Source organism: Lissotriton vulgaris, chromosome 5 (genome assembly GCF_964263255.1).
Source record: "Lissotriton vulgaris chromosome 5, aLisVul1.2, whole genome shotgun sequence".
In the NCBI taxonomy this organism is placed as follows: Eukaryota; Metazoa; Chordata; class Amphibia; order Caudata; family Salamandridae; genus Lissotriton; species Lissotriton vulgaris.
This window is the reverse complement of record NC_141693.1, coordinates 575,833,476-575,856,869: the sequence shown is the minus strand read 5'-3', so window position 1 is coordinate 575,856,869 and position 23,394 is coordinate 575,833,476.

Here is a 23,394-nt window from a genome sequence, read left to right as displayed (position 1 = left end):
GGGGGAATGGGAAGCTAGTCCTTAGGATTCCCATGGTCTGAGAAGACCCCAACCCTGATGTAAAGGATCTGATACCTACACGCGATTGTGTATCTTTCCTGGGAGACCTGCCTAAGCTATCCATGTGATAAACTGCTGAGAACCATCCCAGGCAGAGTTATGTACAGTGCAGAAGGGTGCCATGGTCAGATTCTCACTGCCATAGGGACATTTCTAATTCTGGGTAATGCCCTTTGGAATAAAGAATGTCCTTGCAACCTTCCAGAGGTTAGTCAACTGGGTCATGGCTGGGCTAGAGGAATTCGGCACCACCTTTCTAGATGAAAGTGCAGTATTCAACTCCAGCTCAGAGAACTACCTGATCCACCTCAAAGGAGTGCCCCAGTGCTTCAACAGGGAAGTCTGATGATTAAGGCAAGTATGTGCTAGATAGATCAGGGTTCTATGGTGTCCCTGAGCCACCAAATTGGTGGAGGTTACTTGCAGTCTGTCCAATTCAAGTCTCAGACCATAATTACCTGGGAGCCTCCCAATCCCCAGACCCAAATGAGAGATTTCTTGTGCCTCATGGGTTACTACAGGAGGTTTGGGAAGTGGCATGGGAGCATTGTTGCACTTTTGACTGAACCTATGTACAAGAAACAACCCGGAAAGGCATATGGACTGAGGCATGTCAAAAGGTGTTTGTCACCCTGAAGGAGTCCATTTACTTTTAATCAGACTTCAAGGTATGCAACTTCAGCAAGGAATTTGTGGTGCAGACAGATATGTCAAAGCCTAGAATTGGGTCAGTTCTCTCACTGCCCAATGAAAAGGACCCTGATCAACCTGTAGCTTCATTTGTAGATTGCTACTACTCGTCAGGGAGCAGAGGTAGAATGCAGTTAAAAGAGAAGCATTTGCAGTGCTCTGGCATCTAAAGAAAGTATGGCCCTGGTATTCATTTATGGATGCAGACAGACCATTGGCCTCTCAGGTGGTTCAGGCAAATGCAGGGAGAGAATTTAAATCTGTTTTGAAGATCCATTTCCCTACATGGCATGGAAATCACGGTGGAACCGTTCCCTGGGATTGACCCTGCAAATGCTGTTGGTCTTTCAATGTTTTTCTACTGTAGCGATGAGAACTCCCATGGGGGTGAAAAGTTCTCCTCACCTTCCGCTGGGATAGTAAAAGTGTAGGAAACGACAATCTTTTATGTAATGTCCCCCTAGATTTTGGCAGTACCCATTTAGCTTGAATGAAAAAGTGGTTGGGGTGAATGCTATTCCACCATTCATAATAATGTCACTATTCGTGTTAGGTCCAGTAAAGGTTTCAGTTTTTAAACCTGAGCTTAACATCTGGTAGCTATGACAGAGAGCAGACACACTTGACCAAATCTGAAAAGCATTGAGAAGGACCACAATAGTTAAAAAGTCAAAAACACAGCACAAAAAAAATCACACTCCCATTTACAAAAATAGATATTAATTTAGTGAGCAAAACACATCAAAGTGGCAAAAATTCAATAATAGGAACTGGAGAAATTAATGATTAAGGTTTTTAATGAAAATAGCGCCAAAAAGTGCTAAACTCCAGCTGCAGTTATCTGGTTCGCATTAGTGGGTACAGAGGTGCGAATTAAGACCAACCTTGGAAGAATGCGGGTCAAATACAGAAAATATGTTTGTCCTGGTTAGAAGTTTTACCTTCTGACTTAGTCTCTGAAATTGAAGTAAAAAATCCACAGCAGGGCAAGGTAGCTAGCTGTGGATGAGATGGGTTACAACATGCTAGATAGTTGTCAGACAATGTCACGGTGAAGCCACTGACTTTTGGAGAGGACGCTTCAAGTGGAAGAAATTACAAATTTGCTCCCAAGGATGGTACTTTGCAGTCAGCACATGTTTTGTACCTTCACCTAGTGATCATTTCTACCTTCAGTCACTTTTTTGACAGAAGGGCAAGGCGAAAAGCTCCAAAAGATTGGCTAGCCATCCTGGTGAAACAGATTTGCTGCTGTGGAAAAGCCTTGAGCAGGAGCAAAATGGATCTTTGGCTCAGCGGCAATGCACCTTTATAGGATTGACTTAGCAGGTTTGCCCTGCTCCTCAGTGGGTTCTTTGGAGTCAAAACATTTATAAGTCCCATGTTTTTAAGGATGGTAGGAGGAGTACATGTTGACAAAGTCCGCAACCTGGGCATCACCATTGATGATTCGCTCAGTATGCATTCCCAAGTGGTCAAGGTAGCTGCCACATGTTTCATAATTCTGAAGTGGCTGAAGAAGGTTATCTGGATGCTACCAGAGTCCACTAAAAAAACTGTAGTCCACGCCTTGATTACATCAAGGCTGGACTATGGAAATGTTCTCAATTTGGGCTCAAACAAGGAGGTGACTCGCATGCTGCAGATGGTCCAGAACCCGCTGCAAGGCTTCTGTGCCGGGTACCGAGAGCCTCCTCCATCTCTGGACATCTGCAAAACCTGCACTGGCTCAGGGTGGAGAACCGTATCAAATTCCGCTCATCCACTCCGGGGAAATTTGTTGTTCCCAAAATTAAACTTTCACGGATGGGTGGAAGGTCATTCACATATCTTCGCCCCTCACTCTGGAATGCACTGCCTATAGCTCTTCGCAATGAAACAGAATAGGCCTAATTTTGCAAATCATTAAAGACGTGGCTTTTTAACAAATAACCTGCAAGCCTTTTTACCTCATTCTCTGATCTGATTTCTGCACCGGGAAACCCTTTTTGGGTAGCTGTTGTGCCTTACAAATTTAATAAACAATAATAATACAGTCAAGTGTCCCAGGACCTCAGGAACAGAATTTTGTGTTCAAGACTCACTCCAACAGAAGCCACCAGCAGGACCCAGGGCAGGTTAATTTGGAAATGGCCAGCTAAGCTCTTCAGGAAAAAGGGCTTTTAGCAGCTTCCTGTGTCCTTATAACTTAACAGAAGGTCAGCCAACAGACCCTTAGAGTCCACTTCGTTTTCCTGGGTACAAGTTGGAGCCGAACCAGCCTGTCAGTTTTCCTCACAGATCTCAGCAGCAGATGCATTCCTTGGTCTGTTTTCCACAGTGACCTTAATGTTCTGAAGAGGGTGCCTCGGAGTGCCATGTTTAAGCCTGGTGCTAACATGTAGGTGGCTCTTCTCTAACTGATAGAGAAAAGGTTCCTAGGGGTAATCTTACACACTTACACACTTTTGCAGCAGATCTGGTTTACCCTACTGCAAACAATCCCACAGTGCCCTTCTCTGCCTACAACCAACATCCCTTGTGCAGAACTCCTATTTCCACAACAGAGTTGTGGCCAGAGAAATTAGCAAACCTTCTTCTGTGGTCCACAATAGTGGTTTGGAGTGCTGCTCCTCTCCCACTGGGATTGGCACATGGCTAACCAGATGTACAACGTAGGGGCACACGGAGGTGTTAGCTTCATTTGCCTATGACAGAGCAGGCACCTTTTATGTTAATTAGGAATTTGGGCATTGTCTAGATGGTCTTCCTGTTGGATGAACAGAACAACTCCCCAAACCTAAAGCCTTTGTTTGTATTTGGGAACCAGTTTAAACTTTATCAAAGGGGCCATTCAGCTTCTTGGTAACAGTTGGAAGCTTATGCAAATGAGCTTCTAGAGGACTTAGGCAGGCAAAAGGTGAATTTTAAACCTATCCTTAGTAGAATATTTAGTCGAAATCCAACTTTACCAGTCAATTGGGATTTTAATAAATATTTTAAAAAGCACTACAATAAAGTTTGTAGGCCTGGGTGGAGTTTGCAGAGATTTACTTTGCTGAACTCCACGAAGAGCTGAAAAAACTCAGCTGTGTTCCATGGAGTTCCGACAGTGGAGGAGTCTGTTAAGTTGCACTGATGTTTAGCGCCAGGAGTTTCTCCCAATCTGTGAAATCAGCGTGAACAGCACTATGCATCATGCCTGAGAGCATAGCTGCTTTCTGTCGCTCGAGTAGACATTCTTCTCAAACGGCACCTTCCTCAAAAGGAGCAGCAGACTTCTCAACGCAAGCGGACGTGACCTACCATGACTGCCCGTGTTGATAAATCTTTCCAGGAGGAAGTCTACTGCGCATTTTTTTCTTGCGAGAACTCATTAACTTAACGTTGGCAAGCCGCTCGAGAGAAAAACCTCTGCTCTGCGTCACTTTGCTGAGTATTTAGGCACTCTGCTCCATATGAACTCCACCAGCAGAGCGGAATTCTTCATCCACCCCTTAAACTTTGTAGTTTTTGACACCTTGTCGCTGTAAGGACATATTTTACATTAAACATTTGCATGTCTTTGATTCAAATAACATGCACTATTCCTTATCAAGCATTAAGGCCTACCTAGGGTTGACTAATTAATATTCAGTTCTACTCAAATAACTTTATTTCGGCTTGAGCAATAAGAGTGAACAATAAATAAATACAGATCATACATAAGCACAATAAAGTTATCAAGGTAATCAGTTAACAAGCTATCCATGTCCTTATTTACGGAATCAATATTTCATTACACTAAAATTGCTAAAATGGAATTCGCATTATAAAAATACAATAAAAAATCAATATGAAACTGTGGACTACTCAATAAACCTTAAAATCAATTAGCAGCATTAATAACCCTCCTTTTGCCCACATCAAGCCCAAGAATATTAATAATAAAAAGGAGGATTTAGACGAGTCAAAAGGGTTTATTTTGGCACGTCAAATTTACACTAGCAGGCTATGATAGTAGGAATGTGGTCATACTTTTGCATTAACACTCAAGTTGTGGCACAATGTGTGCTGCAGTCCACTAGTAACATTTAACTTACAAGCCTTGGATACAATAACTACCATAAAGTATGGACTTACAGGTAAGTTAAATATGACAATCAGGAGTTTAGCCAATTATAAAACGTTTTAGGGGTCACAGAACATGCACTGCCGCTTGGTAGGAAGGGTCCCAGTGCACAGATTCAAAAACAGCAGAATCAGTACAAATAAATCGAGGTGACCATGCAAAAAGAGGCATTTCCCACCAATTTTGATAGTACACTTCCCTCAAATGCTCCCAGACTTCAGAGGCCAAGTTTAATGTTGTCGAAAACTCTCACCATTTTAAAACTGCCCTGACCATTGGCAATCAAGCCCTTTTTGCAGTAAGGGAAACAGGAACTATTGAAAAAGTGGTTAGGGTTGGCAAGTGCTTAATGTTTAAAATAATGAATGATCAACCCCCAAATGACTACTCAAAAGCCTGCGGCCGGCACTTTTCAATTTCAGCGCACTGAATACCAAATGTTAGCCCTGTCAGACTTGATTGGTCTTCCCTTAAACCTTTTACCCTCAAACCTCCTGTTTTTGCAGAAATGTGTTTCTGTTGGCCTTAGGTCACTGCATACTTTACACTTTTAACCGGTGCTAAAGTGCTTGTGCTCACTCCTGTAGAGATAGTGAAATTGGCTTACACCCAATTTCTACTGTTAGTTGAATAATATATGTACCCAGGGCTTGTAAATTAAAAAAGATGTGGAGGCCTGCAGCACTCATTGTGCCACCCACTACAGTATCCCTTTGTATCTGCCTTTTTAGCTGCCTCAAGCATGCCATTGCAGCCGGTGTAGGCAGTTTTAATCTGCCATTTCGACCTGCTTTGGCCAGGCCTGAACCATATTTTTTAATGCATCTAAGTCACCCCTAGGGAAGACCTTAAACAGCTCATAGGACAGGGTGCAGTGTATTTAAAAATGTTGGCATGCACTTTTAAGTTTGCATGCCATGCCAGTGAAAAACTCTTAAATTCCTGTTTCACTAGTGCAAGGCTTACCTCCCTCATAGGATAACATTTGGTTACCTTGTTAGATTAAATAAGTGATAACTTTTTAATAGATTTATAGAGGAATTTGTTTGATCTCTAAAGAATTCTAATTTAAAACTCTTGTTAATGGTAAAGTCAGATTTAAAGTCACAGTTCTGAAAATGCCACTTTTAGTAGGTATTTTCTTGCCCTAACCGCTTGGCGCCTGTATCTCACGTCCTGGGTCACATGACTAGGTGTAGTTGGCCTTCCTATATTCCTCCCAGACAGCCACACAATAGAGGGACTGGGTGTTAGCAGTATGGACCATTCCAGGCACAATGGGGGGGAGAGCTGTCACCTTACACACTTGCACTTCAAAGGCACTTCCCCAGCACACTCACAAAAACTTCACGCTACCTATTATGCCTCCAGACAAACTGGGACCAGTTCAGCGAGGCAGGAAAGTCCAAACACTTCTGTGATAGGAAACTCAAGGAGATGTTCCCACTTCAAAGGGGGCACAAAAATAGCACCCTCAGACCTTCAGTACACTCCTGGACCTATGGATACTACAGAAGAATAACTGTCCTGCTGCCTGAGTCCAGCCCTATAGTCTTAGTAGGAAGACTGGACCTGCTCTCTTCATCCTAGGCGGAGTGACTCCAAGGGTCAGCTGGCTGACATCCTTTTCAGAGATACAGGGACACAACCAACTTCAGAGGCATCCCTGCAGCAGCCCAGCTGGCCTACTGAACTGAACCTGCCTGGACCTGAACCTATGACTTTGTCATGGTCAAGAGCTACCGATTTTCTCAGTTGGTGCTTTGCACCTTTTGCCACCACTTTGATCTAAAATCTTTAAAATTGCACATCTCCAAATCTTCTGACTGGATTTTTGTAATTTTGCTGTCAAGTAATTAATTGCACTTCACTCTAGTTTTCCAAATTGGTGTGGGATTTTCCTTGAGTTGAGTTTTCACTTTATTACTGTTTTCATGCTGCATACATCCTTTATATGTTGCCTTTAAGTTAAGCCTGACTGCTTTTGTGCCAAGTTACCAGAGTGTTAAGCACAGATTTAGTGACTTTTGTTGTTGACCCTGACAAGGAATGTGAATGCTGCATAAGTTAATCCTTTACCAAACATGCCTCTCCCCTATATCTCACTATTGCAGGATCCTACTTTTTCCCTTTGTGACTGTTCCTCTTCCTGTACCTTTGTTTTCTCTGTCTTTCTCACAAGAAATGTATGAACAGGAAATATAAGAGCTTTTAATTTAAAAAAGACAACCAGCAGTGGTGGACGGCACAGGTCATATATCCCAATCTTATAGTTCTATTATGCTATGGAGTTCCGAAAGCCTACACAACGCATTTCTTGATAAATGCTTTTACAATATTAGGAGGGCAACCAAATGTCGATTGATCAGCTAGGACTAGGACACACACGTCAAAAGGCTGCTCGAAAGGAGCCCAGATATTTAAACGGGGAATGAATGGAGAAGAAGAATTTTGAGAATGAGGATAAATCAAATAACCCTGATGAAGTCCCTATAAGGGATGAAATGTGTTTTATGGGTCTGTTTTAAATGTGATGAAATTAGAATCTAAAAAAAATGAACTTTTTGGAAATAGATACCAACTCCTGGAAATTAGTTGAAAAACGAAATATGGAAAGTATTTGAAAACAGAAGAGTGACTACAGATACATGCAATTCGAATTGGAAAGTTCAATGTCAACAAGGAAATTAGGTTGACTTCCTAGTATTGTGAAAGCATGTACTGAGGAGAAATAAGTGCTGGGTGTCCAAAATACGTCCAGGAAGCCGCCACTGGCAACCACGTGCTCTAATGAAGCATTGAGGTAGGCCCCAGGAACATTTACTCCATTGTATAGGGTCCACCAAGAGTGACCCCACCACCCTGGCTGGTTGCAGGTTTAAATGTGACACCACCAGGCTCCCACTTCAGAACACTTTCTGGACCTACAGATGATCAGAAGATGACTTTACATTCTGTCTGTGACCTGTGAGTAGTTTTACTCCTGTGTTAGGGTCAGGACTAGGTCAAAAGGTAAAATTGTGCATCCAAACTGTGCTCTATCGCTGTCAGTCTCAAATTGAGCATAGGTCCCACTCTATCATGATTATAGTCTATCATTGATGCTTTGTGCTTTTTGGTGCTTTTTTTCCATACATTTTCAACAACTCATATTTCCAGTTCCCGTTATTACATTTTTATCATCCTGGGGTAATTTTATTTATTTATGTTTTTGCTTTTTTTCAATAACTTTTAATATTTTAAAAAGTAAAAGTTAATACAAATATACCAAAATGCAAAACAACATAGCAAGTGATCAATAATTAGGTAAAACATTTAAGAGAATACAAACAAAATGATAGAATTAATGTAAAAAAATGAAATCACAAGTAGTACTGAATCAATATATAATAAGCAAAGAAGATTACATTAAAGATTGATAGCAAGAAAGAAAAAATAGATGTATTGCACCAAGACCAAAAAATACCAGAATTAAAAGGAAGAAGAAGAAACAGGAAAGGAGAGAAAGAAGAAGAAAGAAGAAAAGGGGACAAGGAAAGAAAAGAAAATAGAGAGATGGGAAGATGGGGACACCTGCTACAGTGGGAAAAATAAATTAAGAAGAAGAGACAAAAGGATATTGGGCTACCAACCCTTGAGAGTACAACTTCATATATTTATCCAAGGAGCTCCAAATAGTATTAGAGATGGAAGGAGTACAATTTTTCTCTTTAACAGAGGTATGGGCTCCACGGAGAAGTTATACCCAAGCCCACCAAGTATGATAAGACAGGAGATTAAAGGATTTACACTCAGTTAAGATGATTTTGACAGCAATTGATATAAGAAGATCTAAAAGCTGTATATCAGCATCATGCAAGGGAAGAGGGAATACATGCAGCCTATTTGTCCCAATAAGTCAAGTCAAGTATACTTTTATTGATTTGTTAAAAAATCGTAAAAGGATGGCAAACCCTCATAAAACACAATACATTAAATGAGCATTTTTTTTAAAACATGATAAGTGTGAGATGTGACCACAGTTAAAAAGCTGACAAGTAATTCAATAAAAAATGTTTTAAAAAGCCGGCCAGTAGATTATTTGTTTACTGGTTCGCTTAAATCAATTTTTCTAGTTCCTATCAGCTATTTTCCAGAGTTTTATAGCACTGCAGGAGAGGGGAACCCAAAGCGCTCCAAGACACCTGATGACTGCAGCTCTGCAAGTTCTTATTTGTTCAATGCGAAAAAACTCCAGAAGAATGGATTTATGGATTTTCAGTAGGATAGGGCATATGCATAGTAAGTGTAATAGTGACTCCTCCACTTGACAATAGAGGCGGCATTCCTTAGATGGCCATGTAAATTTCCATTTTGGGGTCAAATCCTTTGAGGGGCATGATCCCATACGGAGCAACATCAGGTAATGCTTTTTATGGTAGGAGAAGTGTTCGGTCAGATACTGCTGCGGCTTAATCCTCTGGTAGGCCTGTATCACAGCCCAAGCGTGATTTTTTTTGTGAAGTTCATTTTATCGGTTGACAAAGAGGTCCGCTTGATTGCGGTGTTCACAACGCTTTTGAGACCAGAATACGTTACTGGTGTTAACCAAGCCTCCTCTAGCTGTAATGCAGACAAGGATTCCTTTAGGATTGTCGTGGTCGAATTAGCTAGTCTTGCTTGATTTTCAATCTCAACCCAACAGCGGTGGGCTAGGGTGTTGTCTTCTGACTCCCTCATCCTCCAATGATACTTTACTAGGGCACCTTGTCTGGCCATGATCTGATTCTTTAGTCCGAATTCTAAATGTATTTGTTCCTGCGAGGTATGCAGCGGTATAAAAAACAGTTTTTTAAAGAATGTTGATTGTGCTGTATTTAATATAGTAGCATCTTTAGTGTTCAAAATTGCTGAGCCATACAAGATGGAAGGTAGGAATTTTGCGGAGATCACTTTTAGCAAATGACCGGTAGAACAACCTATAAGCTTTTTCTTCAGGATTTTAATGGCAAATAACAGTTGTTTTGCTTTTGTACATCCTTGTTCCACGTGTAGCTTAAAATTGAGCTTGCCATCGAGCAAGAAGCCTAGATATTTGTAGAAAGTAACACGGGCCAGTGGTTGTTTGCCCAGTTTACAGGAGAAGCAGTGCCTATTCAATGTTTTATTATGTTTGGAAAAACACATGACTTTTGTCTTCTGATGATTGATTGTAAGATGGTTTAAGGTGATATAGGCTTCTAGTCCCGTGATCAATTCCTGCAGGCCAACTGGTGTTTGTGATATCAATACAATGTAATCTGCGTATTGGAGGCACGGTGTCAGTATTTTGCCCAATTTTGGGGTGTCAGCTGGGATAGATTGGAGGCACTTGTCGAGATCTGACATGTAAATGTTAAACAGGCACGGCGCTAAAACGCAACCTTGTTTTAACTCATTTGATGTTGGAATCTAACCGGTTACGCTGGACCCGTCTCCTTTCTTGATTTGAACGCATGTTTGTGAATACAGATTGATAATGGTGTCCAGGAGCGTGGAAGGGACCCCCCAGGCTTGCATTTTTGCTCATCGAGAAGCTCTTGGAACTTTATGAAAAGCCACTTTCAGGTCTACAAAGCAGGCATACAAAGGCCTTGATTTTGCAAAGGCTTGATTGGCTAAAAGAGTAACCGCAGAGATGTTCGTAACGGTGCCCATCCCAGCCCGAAATCCAGTTTGCGTGGGAGGTATTAGGTTTGGCCCAAGCGTCTAGGTCTACAAGGAGATTAGATGCGTCCATTTTTGCCTTCACATCTATCAGTGCAATCAGCCTGTAGTTGGAGGGGTCTGAAAGGGAACCTGATTTATAGATTGGAAAAAGGATGCTTCCTCTCCAGGACTCGGGGATCGGACTTTTAGCTGTAACTTAGGAGAAAAGAGGAGTCAGGACTTGAGACCAGAATGGAGGGTCATGCCAAAACAGAGCGTTTGGTAGTCCGTTCGGACCTGGAGCTCCCTCGTTTTTTAGATTTTTTTATTATTTTCAGAACATGGATTTCCGGCAACAGCATTAAATCATCGGGGCATTCATAATTCATTGTATAGTTGACTTTGCCTCGACCTCCAGCCTTCTTCCCTGTTGGTAATTTAGAATTTGGGGCCAATTGGGGTGTAGTTTCATTGTATAGACGTTCGATATGAGCTCTCCATGTGGCCTTGCATGGTAAACAGTCAAAATATTGAGTCCAAAATATCGATTGGACATAATATCGAGTTTTAAATATAGATTGGACAAAATATCAAATGGACAGAATATAGACAGCAAAAATATAGTTTTTAAGGTAAGTAATGTAATATTGAATGTTAAAAATATAGAAAGTTAAAATATCGAAGTATATAATATAGGTTATTAAAATTATCGAATTTTTAATAATATCAAATTTTTATACTGTTTTTTATGTTATTATATGTGTGAAAAGTGTGTATTTATGTTATTATTAATTTTAAAATAATTAATTTTGTGTTTTTTAATTTTTGCGTGATTTAATTCCTTAGCGGGTTGTGGGTTTATAGGGGAATAGGGTGGGAAGTAATTTAATTATAATTAATTAAATATGTACATTTATTTATTGGTATTAATTTTTAATTAATTGTCATTTAATTTATATTTGGTAATTAATTAAATTTTAATTGGCAATTAAATTTAATTAATTGAGTGAGTGCTAATTATGTTAATTTTACTAATTTATTTTCTGTAGTGGGTTGTGGGTTTATAGGGGAATTGGGTGGGAAGTAATTTAATTATAATTAATTAAATATGTAAAATTAATTATTGGTATTTATTTAGAAGTAATTGTTAATTAAGTTTTTATGTGTAATTAATAAAATTTTAATTGCCAATTAATTTAATTTAATTGAATATTTACTAATTATGTTAATTTTACTAATTTATGTTCTGTAGCGGGTTGTGGGTTTATAGGGGAATAGGGTGGGAAGTAATTTATTTATAATAAATTAAATAATTACATTTATTTAATTGTATTTAATTTGAATTAATTGTTAATTAATTTTTAATTGTTAAATAAGTATTTGTTAATTTGTAATTAATTTGTATTAATAGGTAACTAATTGTGATAATTAATGTTAATTAGTAATTTTAATAGGTTAATTATTATATTATATTAAATTGGTGATAACTTTTAATTAATATTTTATAGATATTAATTTTTTTTTTTTATAATAATATATGAAGTATTTACTTTCCCTACTGTTGCACTCTCGGGAGTGGGAACAGTAATTTAACCCCTGTGCTATCCAATGCTTTCCTTACTGTTGCACTCTTTGGAGTGGGAATAGTAATTTTTACCCCTAGGCTATCCAACGCTTTCCCTACTGTTGCACTCTTTGGAGTGGGAATAGTAATTTTTACCCCTACGCTATCCAACGCTTTCCCTACTGTTGCACTCTTTGGAGTGGGAATAGTCATTTTACCCCTACGCTATCCAACGCTTTCCCTACTGTTGCACCCACTGGAGTGGGAACAGTAATTTTTACACTTACGCTATTGTACGGTAATAATATTGGATATTATTTGATTATATTATGTTACTATATATATATGTTTTAACAAATATGATGTAAAAATGTGTTTTTATAACTTTCATTAATTATTTAATTATTATAAGTTAATTTAAGTATTTTTAAGTATATTTCAGTAATTAATTTTTAATATTAATTTAATTTAACATTGTTTTTAATAAAGTCGATATTTTTATAAACGATATTTTAGTAAACGATATTTTTCTCAATATTTTTATACTTTCCTGTTTGTAGATACAAACTCGATATTCTGTCTGTAGATATTTTGTCAACGATATTCTTGATAGTCGATATAATGTCCCTCGATATTATGTCAGTGATCCGCCTTCAATATGTCCAAATTATGATGTCGGTTCCCGCCATTGATTAGTTGGTTGATTTGTTCCTAAAAGATCTTGGAGTCCCCTAATTTACAAGCTTAAAGGAGTTTTGCCCAAATTTGTTCTTTTTTGGTAAATTTTATATCCCTTTTTAGCTTTTTTCTTGTTTTTTCAATTAAAAGCAGAAGTTCCTGGTGGCGTTCTGGTCCCTGAGATCGTAGTTGTCTGATGTATTTATTTAGTTGTTGTTTTTGTTCCCTCAGGCTAATATTGAACCAGGCTGCCCCTTTTTTGTATCCTGCTTTATAAAAGTGGGCTTTTTTTAGAGAATGTCTTATTAATTCCATTGATGAAAGACTCCCAGGCTTCTATGGTTAATGTTTCAGATTTGTTTTTTTCCAGAAGACTGGTGTAGGAGCTTGTAATATTTTCAATGTTGTCCTTATTCCAGCGGAGTCGTTCTAAGTTGTAGCATTGTGTTAATGTTGATAACGCTTTTGATTTCTCAGGGATTGTAAATGATTTTAATAAAGTAAAGGTTTGCGGCTGGTGGTCACTTTCCGCCCTGTTTTTTTATCTGGAAGTTCACAATGTACGGAAGGATGTCATAATCCGTAAAGGTGTAATCAATAGTAGAGCGTGTTTTTTGTGTAACCCTGGTGTAAGCTGCAGGCCGATCAGTCAGACATTGGCCATTTAGTACACACATTGAAAGGTCTTTCAAGCGGGCCGCGCAATTTTTGCCAGATGTTTCCTGTCGTATTGGGGCTGATGTAGCTTCCGTTTTACCCTTACTCTTGGTGTATTGTAGATTCATATTGAAGTCGCCCGACACGATGGTTTCGGCATTTGGATAGGCGAGTTTTGATGTTGTTAGTGAGGTAATTAATTGTTCAATTCTTAACTTCTTTTGTTTGGATGTGGGGTGAATATAGATGTTGAGTATGAGCAGGGTCTGGGACTCCGAGACGTCTATTTTGACGCACAGCATCCAAGAACAGTCTAGATCTATAATAGAGGCGGGCCAGGGGATTTCTATTGAAATAAAGGTAGAGAGACCCCCTTTTGCTCTTCCGTGTTTTGTAGCTCTCTTGGCTGGGTTCAGGAATTCTTTAAAACCGATTATTGGGGATGAGGTTATCTGCCAGGATTCTTGAAATAGAAGAATGTTGTATTGTGTAATAAAATCCATGACGTCTGGGTCTTCTAATTTTGAGTGGAGGCCATGCACTGTTCCAGGAACAGATGTCACAACCTTGTTGTGTGTGTGAAGCAGTTGGCGAAGTTGTTCATGCCATTCCCAAGGGTGTACCTTCTGCGTTTGAGTCCCAAGAGCCCGAAAACTTACTGGCTTCTGGATGATCAAAAGTAATAGTAATTTTCCTTGCCGGGTACTCTTTATCCCTTCTTTGGTTATGGTGATCCGGGCCCTTAGCCCCCTTTAGAAGACTCGTAATGTGAGAAGATGGTTGTAGTGGGCTAGGGTAACGAGATGGGGTTATCTTTTTTAACTCGATTCCCCATTTGGCAAACGTGTCCTTCTGCTGCCAAATCTGTCTTATGTGCATTTTGTTGCTAAATGTATCTGTTGTAACTTCTTGACCGAGGAGAGTCAAGTTTTGATGAAATTCAATGCTTTCAATATCATTGGTGTTTATGTAGCTTAAAGGTGGAAGGGCTTGAAATAGTTTGAGCAAGACACTTCTATTTAGAATGTCATGCGTTCCCCTTGAAACGTATTGTGGATTGAAAACCAGTTTGTTGTTAACTGGGGAAGCAGCCTCTGGTTCGTTGCCTACAGTCCTCTCCGTTTTTTCCACCACCACAGGCTCTCAGAAGATCTGGGGCATATCTCGAGGTTCTGGAGTTTTTTTTTTTGTGGGTTGATTTCACCTCCCCCATTTGATTCCACAACTCGGCTTGCAACTGTGCTGGTCTCCTCAGCCAAGGTGGACACAACATGAATTGTTTTCCTTATTGCCGACTTGAAGCATCTCGCTGATGGTTGTGTAGCCTGAAAATTTGGATTATGTTTTTCCTCCCCAGCTGCGGGTTTGAATAAACTATATTGTGTTATGGTTTGAAGCATTGGGCGTAACGGGCCGAATGGGGAATGGGATTGTTTGCTCCTTGATGGTTACTACTTCCATGCTGCTTTGGGTTGCGTCGTCTTGTTGATGGATTTCGTTTTGAGCTTATGCTGCTTGGGATGATTCTTGTACCTGGCTAGTATGTTTGCGCTTTCTGGACTTTCTCAGTCGTTTTCACTTCCGCCTTGATAAAAGCTTAGGTACTGTTAGATCTCTTTCAAGAGACTGGTTGCATTGTTCTTGGGATGAAAGATCCTGGACGCCTATGTTGTCGAAAACACTTGATGGATTGAGTGTCAGTGTTATTGACTTAGTAAGTTTGATAGATACACTGGTTGACTCTGTTTCACTGCTTTTTTGCCCCGCTGGGTGGTGTGGACTTTCCAAATCGATTCTTTGGGGATGCATTTTCGTTCTCTGTTGTTATTGCTTTTTCATTCCCTGTTGCTGTTGCGGGCTTGGTTGAGACTTCCCTTGTTGTACCCAATAGGTCATTAAGTATAGTTGGAACAGAGGCTAATTTGTCGATTATTTGGGTACAGTGACAGTGGAACATTTGAAAGGCTGTTTCCCGATCACGCTGCACCTTCTGGATCATTTCATTAAAGCTTTGCAGCTTTTGTTCGACCCCCTGAACATGGATTGCAAGAATGTTTAAGAGGTCTACTTGCGTGTCCAGTTTGTCTGCATGGAGGATCATTGCTTTGCCGATTGTATCCATTGAGCTTAGCAGGTGAGGCCAAACTGGAGATGTTAAAAAGGCTGGGCTAAGGCAGTGGTCCAGGAGAGGGGATTGCCCTGGGGATGGATCACTCAAATGACCTGAGGGCCTGATGGGTGATGCAATGTTTTGAATAAGTGGTGTCTGGGAGGCTGATCCAGAATGATTTGGTTGGCGGTTCGACACTTCGTTTTGTTTGTCCTGACAAAGGTGTTCTTCTATTTCCATCATATGGAAGGGTGAATTGGGGTGGACTTGGGTGTCGAAGCTTGAGTTGCCTATCTCCTGTCTGGTGAGGGGGTTGGCCCCCTTCATGGGATCTTGCATGCCCAAGGGACTCAAGGTGGTTTTATTGTACTGATATGCTGGGTTACGTTCACTGTGATGATCTTGAGCACTGTTGCCTTCATGACAACTGTGTCCATTAGGGGAATGTTGTTCATAAAACTGGGAAGGCAGATCCGGATGAGATGAAGGGTGGTGTATTAGAACCTTAGTTACCTGGGAGTTTTTCCTTTGCTGGATCTCCAGAGATAGGAATGTCTTAGAAATAAGTGGGTTGGGGCTTTGGATTTCTAGGTTTTTGTCGCCCAAAATGTCAGTCCCGCGTATTGGGGGATTTTCTTTTATTTCCATTCAGCCTCACTGTTTGTGTGTCTGCGCCCTAGTGGGGGAAGAATTGCGTCATTCTTGTTTTTGGGGGCCTTGTCATTGATAATTAGATTAACAGGGGTGGTGGCTTTCACAACCTGATGACAACGGTTTTCCTCCATTGTTTTAATGGCGGCTTTTAAGAAGTCCATTCTCAAAGCCCGTTTGCTGCTATTTGGGCAGGAATTATGCCTGTTGAGGGCTGTGCGGGTTGCCTAGTGGGATGCATTCCTTCTATCGCCCGCTTGGCTTGTGGGGTGGCCTCTGCGGTTGTTTTTTTGTTCTGTGACTTCCAAGGTGTTTGCCATCGGAGATGATATATCTGTTGTTGGTCCGCACGTGTGCTGTACTTCTGTTACTTCTATTAATTCTAAGCCCTTTATGTTTTGTGAGCCAAGATTTACTGGGGACGTATCTGAGGTGTTATGCTTTTGGGCTGTGATATCGGTCATGGCTCCTTCATTATCCTCATCCTTGCCATCCTTTCTGTTTTTGGTTGGGGCTGGGGCTGGGACTTGCAAGAACTCGTCTTTCTTGTCACCTCCTCTTATTTTCCCAGACCGCATTTCTGGTTGTTATCTAGAATTGTTGGGGCCCAAACTCCATCCGGTCTTTAGCGTTCTACCAGCTTGTGCAGATCACTAAAGCTGAGCCGGGACTCTTAGAGCTAAACAGTTACGTATCTGTGCGGCGAGCCAGGGTTTGCTCGACGATGGTGCTTAACAAAAATTGTGCAAATATTAATGCAAATGAGATCTTAGGCGGCTGATTTGCTAGAGTGAAGACTTCTGAGGAAGAACCGTTGCCTAATCACTCCCGATGCTTTGTTTTCTTTTTTCCCTCTTCTCTGCCCAGTGGCCTGTAGCTAGGGAGTAGCGAAGGGGCAGCTGGGGGGCAAGTTTTGGGGGGAAGGCAGGAAAAGCGGGAGGTGCACCTGGCCTCACCTGACCACACCTGGTCTGGTCTTGGTCTTCCCACTTGCTGCAGCCCCCCACTTACCACCGTCTGCCACTTGGTTGTTGCTTGATTGTTGCCACAATGGTGCCAGCTGCAGGGGATCCTGCTCTTGGTTCCTGGTGGTAGTCTCCCGTGACAGCCCTGGAGCAAATTGTGGAGCCTGGAGGTTCCACACTGTGCAAGGTCTCCAAACAGCAGGGGTGATCCTCGACCTCATCCTCAGCCTTGCCTGCTTTCTGCAGATCCATGGATCAGAGGGTGGCGGGTCTGTGAAGCGCCCGTGATCCCGCTGTGTGAGGAAAACGCAGGGGGGCGCAAGCAGGGACGAAGAGCGGGGGGGGACACCAGAGATTGCTGTGAGTGGCCGGCGTCTTCCCCACATCCTCCTTCGGTCTCCTCGCGCACCTGCACAATCAGTGCGAAAACCGGGACTGGAATCCTGTGAGCCGGTGCACTGTGACAGCCTGCCTTACAGCCGTGTGTCTCCTCTGTTCTCTCCAGTGCACACTTGAGCAGCCCACTCAGCCCCCTCCGGAGCTTCTCAGCCATTTGTCCCAATAAGATCATAGGTAACGAGAGAGCCAATAGAAAAACAAAAATGTGTGATAAATGTTTCTGGACTAAATCCCGGAAGGATTTTAGTAACGAGAATTCAAAAAAACATATGTTGGTGAGTGCCTGAGAACAAATTGCAATTCCAATACAGATCATTATCCCTCAGCTTCAACTTGCATAAGCAAGCAGGGGTCCAATACAGAAGATTAATCTTAAAGAATTTAGATTGCATGAGAGAAGGAGCAATCTTATTCTGTAGTAAAACCTTCCCAATTAACTTCCATGACTCTTGTGAGATATGTTTGAAAAAATCACTATCAAAATGATGTGACCATTTATCTTTTGTAATAGTAGTCTGTGGGAGATTTGGCGCAGACAAAAATGTATATATTTTTTCGGCAGTATGCCTGAACGAGACCACATAGACAGAAGTAGAATAGTAACGGAGTTTGTATAGAGGGTCACTTTAGAAAGGGCAACCTTTAATTAAAAAAAATTATACAAATCCATATTTTTAAGATTATATTTACTAGCCAAGAAAGAAAAGCGAAGAGGGTCATGATTGGAGTCGCAAAGACGTTTGACCAGTGTAAGACCTCTGTTAACCCAAGAAAACATCGTAGGATGATCAGTATCAGTAACAATTTTAGGATTATGCCATAATGAGGACCATTTTGACCTATGAATGGGGTTGGAAACCTTTTTATCGATATGTTTTAGAGCAATCATCGTGTCTGAAATAATACGGCTTGAATGAGGTAACAGAAGTTTAGAGGCAGTGAGAAAAGAAGGGGTAGAAAGAGGAGAACTCTTGTTCAATATAAATCCACAGAGAAGTATGGTGTGAATCAGATAAAAAACAGAGAGTACCCTGAGATGATAAGGAAGCAATGTGATATAAGTTCCAACCTGGAAGATTACATCTACCCAAAACAGATGGCTTCCTACCGTGTTTATATGCAATTCTAGCATGTTTGTCACTTCATAAAAATGTTGACGTGAGTAAGACAATCTCTCAGAAAAAGGATGAGGAAAGCCTCACAGGCAGCATGGAGGATAAGAAATTAATAAGCGGAGTTATTATCATCTTAAGAGTTTGAAGTTGTCCCCACGGGGAGATATATTTCAGAAACCAGGAGGACAAATGATCATTAACCTTAGCTAGGATATGAGATTTATTATAAGAAATAGTAATTAAAAGGTTATTACAAAACCAAATGCCTAAGTTTTTAATTTGAGTTGATTGCCATATAATGCCGGCCTCACCCATGTGGTAAGGGAAGCACAACGCATGAAGAGGGAACATTTCCATCTTATCCCTGTTCAGAGTATATCCTGAAACGTGTGAAAACTCTTTAATGATATTGGAGATAGCAGGAATGGTAGTAGCAATGTCCTCAGAGAAGATGAGAACTTCATCCGCGTACGCAGCCATTTTAATTGAATGTGGACCAAATTGAAAACCTTTGATATTAGCATTAAAATTGAGTAACCAAAGGAGTGGGTCTATAGACAAAATAAAAATAAGGGGTGATAACGGGCCCCTCTGTCTAGCCCCATTGACTCTGATGTTAGCTTTAGGTTGCACATATATCGGGACATTACCATTTTGATAAAAGAATCACCTCAGTAATGAGAATGGAGTACTGCTTTTTAAAAAGGCCAAGAAACTTTATCAAAAGCTTTTTCGGCATCAAGAGCAATCGCAACCGATGGCAAAACAGATAGCTTAACTTTCTCCAATATATGACAGAAAGTTTGGATATTATCTTTAGCAAGTCTCCCTTTTACAAAGCCAGTCTGAGAGCCATGGATAAGACTAGGAATATGGCCCTCTAAATGCTTAGCCAGGATTTTAGCAAATATCTTAGCTTCCATATTTAGTAAGCATGGACGAAATTTGCGAATTGGCATTCCGCGAATTTGCGGATTTCCCCACGAAATCGCAAAAAAAATCAGCAAATTCGCGAATTTTCCCGCAAAATCGCGGATTTTTTTTGCGATTTGCCCTGGAGTACTTTCTACTGGCTAATCCAGTAAGTGCTCCCTTATTGGGTAAATGTATAGTGCTTTTACTACACTGCAGCTGCGTAAAGGGCCAGAAGATGTGTCTCCAGTGACCATATGTGCCTGTAACACAGGCACAGGCACACATGGTCACTGGAGACACATCTTCTGGCCCTTTACGCTGCTACAGTGTAGTAAAATCACTATGGGGCAGATTTACAAGCTGCATGCGCCTCTTTTGCGATGCTGTTGCGTCACTTTTGTGACGCAGCGGCAGCACAAAAGATGCACCCTGGTGCTGGGTATTAACATCGTGACGCATCTGAGAGATGCGTCACGTTGTAAAGCCCTGCGCCATCAGGAGGCGTTCCGGCGCAGGGGAGGGCGTTCCTGCGCAGGAACGCCTCCTAGAAGTGGTCAAAACCCTGCGCCTACTTGAAGGGGAGATAGGGCCCCCCCAGAGCATTGCTGGAGCTGCGTCGCGCTTGCGATGCAGCTCCAGCAATGCGCTGCTTTTACGGCACAGATGCGTGACACATCTGTGCCCGTTTTTGCCACTTGGTGCGCCGCATTGTAAATGCGGCGCACCATGGGTGGCGGAGCTGCGGCGCACAATAAATGGCGCATCCCTGGAGATGCGCCAGTTATTGTAAATCTGCCCCTATAGATTTAGCCAACGAGGGAGTACTTACTGATTAGACAGTAGAAAGTACTCCAGTTGAGTAGAGGTATTGCACAAAAAGGTGGCATCTTCGTGGACAAACACGCAGCGCAGGATTCAACTTGACATTCTGATTGTCACAGAAACCTGGGGTGACTTATCATCAGGTCCGGACTTCTGTGCAGCATTACCTGAGGGTTATTGTGTTACTAGACTAGACAGACCGTCAGGCAAAGGTGGAGGACTCGCTATAATTTATAAAAATCTATACTCTATTAAAACGGAACCGATTTTCAGCCTGAACTGTGAGGTGCTCATGTATTCGATTGCCCTTAACAACAACCAAGCATTCAAAGGTACCCTCCTTTATCGACCCCTGGCCCACGCAAACACTTCCTTACAGCCCTAGATAAGATCATAGAACCCCTGATTGGACCTTCAAGCTACACTATTCTCAGAGATTTTAATTTCCACCTAGAATCTCATAGTGACAAGGACACGGCTCAACTCATTTCCGACATGTCAGCGGTCGGGTTACACCAGCTAGTCTTAGGTCCTACTCACCAAGCAGGCCACACTTTGGATGGCCTGTTTACCAATAGTACTGATATATCATTGCTTGAAGTGCTTCCCTTACCTTGGTCAGACCACGCCGCAGTTATCTTTAGGCTTAAGGCTCACGACCCTATCTTGCCATATCCTAAGATACAGACCCCTCAAATAATTTGAGATTGGAAACACTTAGATACCCCATTCCTTACCGATATCCTTACCTCTTCCCCTTACGAGGCATCCTCTAATCCTATCACAGTCCCGAATAGCTATCAATATTGGCTTCTGGATGCTCTTAATGCAGTAGTTCCCACCAAATTTATTTTTCCTAATAGCTCTACCCATTCGGCCCCTTGGTTCTCCGAGGATCTTAGACTGCAGAGACAGCACAGCAGGAACTTGGAGCGACGGTGGCGCAAACTCTATAGTATTCAGGATAGACAATGCTATAAGGACGCCTTAGCCATCTACAAGAAATCTATAATCCATCATAAATGCGCGTTCTTTAGATCTCAAATCGAGTCGGCTTAGAACTCTGCAAAAAAATTGTTTCAAGTGGTTACTGCTCTCTCAACACCTCCAGTAGCCCCTCCAATTGAGCCATTTCAACACCTATGTGACTCTTTGGCCCCTCATTTTGCCTCGAAGGTTACTAACATATTTTCGTCCTTCTCCTCCTTATCCCAATCAGAGGGAACTCTCTTAGGGCTAACATCGACCTTTTCCACTCCATCCTTTTCCGTCTTCGTCCCTGTCTCGACAGAGATTATCAGTAGTTAAGTATCCACTACCCGATCAGGGTCCCCTCTAGACCGCTGCCCTCCTTCGGTACTAAATCGTCGCTCCGACGTCATTGCCTCACCTCTTAAAGACATCAGCAAGGCCATGTTTCATACTGGAGTCTATCCGGAGATCTGGAAAAGAGCAGTTATCAAGCCTTTGTTGAAAAAACCTTCTTTGGATCCTTTGCATTTAGCAAACTACAGACCCATAGCTTGCCTCCCCTTTCGGCCAAGATCTTTGAATCCCTTATGAACCACCAGCTCTTAGACTATGTCAACCAACATCATCTACTGGATGATACCCAGTTTGGTTTCAGGCAGGGTCATGGCACCGAAAAGGCATTGATATAAGCAGCAGATGAGATCAGGTCAATACTAGATCTAGGCGGAGCAGCGGTCCTCATATTGCTAGATCTATCTGCCGCATTTGACACGGTCGATCACTCCATCTTGATCGACCGTGTCTCTGCCTTAGGGGTTAACCATCGAGCTAAGGATCTCTTGGCTTCCTTCCTTGCCAACCGTTCACAATCTGTTAAACTGGGCACATTCTATTCACCCACTTTCACACTGCCGTGTGGAGTACCCCAGGGATCATCGCTAAGTCCGACACTATTTAACATCTATGTGTCGGACTTGGCGAGGGTCATAAAATCTCATGGCCTGAGTTTAACCACCTATGCGGACGACACCCAACTGGTGTTGGCCGTTCATAAGGATGGGGCAGCGGTCACCTCGAGATTCCAAGAGGGCATGCGAGCCATCAGCCACTGGATGTCGAGGAATTGCTTAAAGTTAAACTCGGATAAGACCGAGGTCATGATCTTTGGCAGCCTCTCCCCGGGATGGTCTGACAACTGGTGGCCACATGACTTGGGCCCCCCTCCAGCACCAGTTACCAAGGTCAGAAATCTTGGAGTCATATTTGATGATAAATTAACAATATATCATCATATCAACACTGTGGTCTCCTCCTCCTTTCTGGTCCTAAGAAAAATCAAAAAGCTGCTTCTATATTTACCAACAGATGCGGGAAAAACTCTTATGTCCACCTTGGTTTTCTCCAAATTGGATTACTGTAACTCTCTCCTGCTCAACGCTCAAGAACAAGTTCTAAATAAATTACAGTCTATCCAAAATGCTGCAGCTAGGGTCCTACTCTCTACTCCCAAGTCTCATTCAATTGCTGCGGGAATCCGGCAATTGCACTGGCTATGTGTCAGATGCCGCATTAAATTCAAGGCGCTTTGCATAGCCTATAAGGCAATGCACAACTCAGGACCTCACTACTTAAGAAAAGCTTTCCTAATCTATAGTCCCCTCAGACCCCTTTGTTCATCTCTCACTCATCTTTTACCTGTTCCCCACACCAGGACAGTCTCCTGGGGAGACAGGCGCTTTCAAGTGGCTACGGCGAAACTTTGGAACACCCTCCCTCTGTCTATCAAGACCAGCCCCACACTCACTGTCTTCCGTAAACAATTGAAGACCTGGCTTTTCGACCAATGACCTCCTTCCCTGTACTTTGTCCTTTGTTAAATCGCAGGCGCCGAAACACCTCCGGGTATTTGTGCGCCATACAAATTTAAAAAACATAAACATAAAAATTCTGCCCCCTGTTAGACTCTTTTTTTTGTGCCCTTCTGCCCTCTGTTAGACTCGTTTTCCCTTGTTCTTCCGCCCTTTTGCCCTCTGTTAGAC